The following is a 3,181-nucleotide window of genomic DNA, read 5'->3' as shown; positions in this document are numbered from 1 at the left end:
CTAATATATTGAAGTATAATAAACTAAAATTGCATCACTGTAGTACAAACGGTCGGCCCACTACAAATTTTTACAAATGATATTATTATATTAGGTTGTCAAATATCTCCCTTCCGCTTTTTTGCTCTTGGTTTATAATACAAAAAGGCGGAAGGGAGATATTTGACAACCTTATAGTTTAATCAACATAGTGTTAAACCGTTAAAATGCTATTATTTACTAAATAAACATACAAAAATATTAATATTTTATGTTTTTATTGCAAAGTTAATATTTTGAGAAATATCATATTTAAAATTCAGCTCTGTAATACAAACGGTACGACCCGGACAAATTTTTGAAAAAAGGTAATGATATTATTGTAGTATATTCCACATAGTGTCAAACCATTAAAATGTTATTATTTACTGAATATACATACAGAAATTATAATGTTTTATATTTTTACTGCAAAGCTAATATTTTGAGAAAACTTATATTCAAAATTTAGCACTGTAGTACAAACGGGGCGACCTGGGCAAATTTTTGAAAAGTGGTAATGATATTATTTTAATATAAAAAACAGCAATAAATTAAATTGTGTCCTCGAAACGTTGAAAACACTTATGTAAAAACTAAATAAATTTCTTGGCAAAACTTATGAAAAAATTGAATATATATATATATATATATATATATATATATATATATATCAATTTTCCAGGTTCATCGTCCATTACCCAACTCTCCGTCCATCTTGTGTGTTTACCATTGTGAAGACTTTTGTTAAATCTTTTAATCGCATTAAGAGAATATTAGGTCATAAAATTCAGGACCCCAAATTCTGCATTTGTTCCTTTATTGGTCACAGAAATGAAAATATTTGACCAGTTTATAAAAATCTTGATTTTTCAAAATTGTAGAATTAGATCAAACTTGTCATCATTATCATTTTACCATCATTTATTTAAACAAGGTTATATATAAATTTAAAATCGTAATTAAAGTATACATATTGTAAAATAATATACTTAAATTTCAAAATTATGTACTAATATTTAAAAAAAAAATTGGCAAATCATAGATATTTAAATAAATTCTAAGGAAAATACTTTGATCTTGTAGATATAAAAAAATATCCATTCGCTTATATTGATAAAATCGCTGATTTTTCAAAAAAAGCATCAGAGTATATATAAATTTGTATTTAGTTTTAAAATATACACACTACAGAACAAAATACCAAAATAACAAAATTCTAGAACAAATATATGAATTTTAAAAATTAAATAAAAACTTAACTAAAAAGCACAGCAAGTAAACTTGATTACAACTAGCTTTGGTTATATTCAGAAAAACCCTGATTTTTTCACAAAATTTGCATCAGAATATACATAAATTTATATTTAAATTCAACATATACACACTGAAGTACAAAATATTAAAATTACACAATTCTAGAACAAATATTTAAATTTTAAAAATTAAATATATACTTAACATCAAACCAAAGCTCTAGCATATTGATAATAGCTAGCTTTGATTAGATTAATAAAATCGTTGATTTTTTAAAAAATTGCATCATAATATATATAAATTTATATTTATAATAAAACTATTAACCCTAAAGAACAAAATACCAAAATTACAAAACTCTACAACAAATATTTAATTTTGGAAAATTAAATCAAAAAGTAAATACATACTAAATTAAAAAGTGAAGCAAGCAAGTTGAACTAAAAAGTACTTCGAGGTTATAATGAAATATATATTCTATTATATATATTTATATATATATATATATATATATATATATATATTAAAACTAAATTATTTTTATTACATATCCATTATATTTCAATTACTATTTTAGCATAAACAAACCAATTTCCATTTGACGTCAAACAAACATTTTAATTGTCACACAGAAGATTTTATTTTATTTTATTATAAATTTTATTACCCCAAAATTTTATTTTATTATTATTTCTTCTAACAGTACTTCTTTTCTTTTGCAGGTAAGTTTGCAGTTTTGGCTGAAGCAGAAGGTTTTAGCAGCAAAAGGTAAGTTAATCTCATTTCTTGTCTTTTGTATCGAAATCTGTAGCACAAATATACATCTACCTGAAATTAATTCGACAATAATGTAAAATTAAAGGAATAACTTTAAGAAAAGACCTGGGTATGGAATAATGGACACTGGGCAATAGTAATACGGGTCTCGGTGTAAGAAATTTGTAACAAAAAATTTTGAAATTCATTTATTTGGTACGTTTTTATGAGTAAATTAAATTTTGAGACCACTGGGCTTTCACCGTTCTACGTATTTATATTGCAAACATATTTAATATGTTTTATTAATATTACTAATATTGATTTTTATTACATTTTAATAACATCCCAAAACCAAAAAATCAGATTTGCTAATTTTGTATTTTCTTGACGTTTCAGTCATTCTAAATCGTTTGAGATAAAATTATAAAACTGTACGAGCTACAATTCAATTTTTTTGATATTTTAAATAATCATTAATAACTATCGTTGAAAAATAAATATCCTTAACTTTTAGTATGAAATATTTAATTAATAATAATTAAATTAAAATTTATAAATAATACTAGTGATACAAACAGAGAGCTCATTAATTTTTTTCAAACTTCCATACTTTTTATACATATTTGAATTTGTTCTATTATCTTTTAAAAATAATTTTATTATTTGTTTTCACCGTTCCTTAAAATTACAAAAAAATGTGTTTTTTTTTTACTTTTTGATGACACACATGTGTGCCGAAACGTATTTTAAACACAATTTTATTATATTTCATAAATGTTTTATAAAATTACAAAAATGTGTTTTTTCTTTGTTTTGATTTCATTATATTCATAAATGTTTTAAAAAATTACAAAAAATGTTCTTTTTGGCGTTAAATGATGTCACAAATTGTGTGTCGAAACGTACAAAAAATAAAACGAATTAATTTTAAAAGTACTTGTAATATATTTTGTTCCCACTGTTACTTAAATTAATCATTAAATAAATTTTTTATTTTGTTATACTGCTGATGTGTTCCGAAACGTACAATAAAATTATTAATTGTAGTAATCAAGGTATTTTGAAAATAATTTTAGTACGTTTTGTTCTCTCTGCAACTTAAAATTACAAAAAAAATTTTTGTGCTTTTTATAAAATGTTGATGACA

At 22.6% G+C, this 3,181-nt stretch overlaps 1 pseudogene; it reads right to left on the bottom strand.

Annotated features, from left to right (window-relative positions):
• Nucleotides 1-1,971: 1,971 nt before the first annotated feature.
• LOC113372937 overlaps nucleotides 1,972-3,181 on the bottom strand; it is a 13,840-nt pseudogene continuing 12,630 nt past the window's right edge.

Source organism: Ctenocephalides felis, unplaced genomic scaffold, assembly GCF_003426905.1.
Source record: "Ctenocephalides felis isolate EL2017-DRISC unplaced genomic scaffold, ASM342690v1 CF-g0.4_SCAFFOLD_01604, whole genome shotgun sequence".
Taxonomy (NCBI): Eukaryota; Metazoa; Arthropoda; class Insecta; order Siphonaptera; family Pulicidae; genus Ctenocephalides; species Ctenocephalides felis.
The sequence above is the reverse complement of the archived record's forward strand: the minus strand, read 5'-3'. Positions and strand labels throughout refer to the sequence as shown.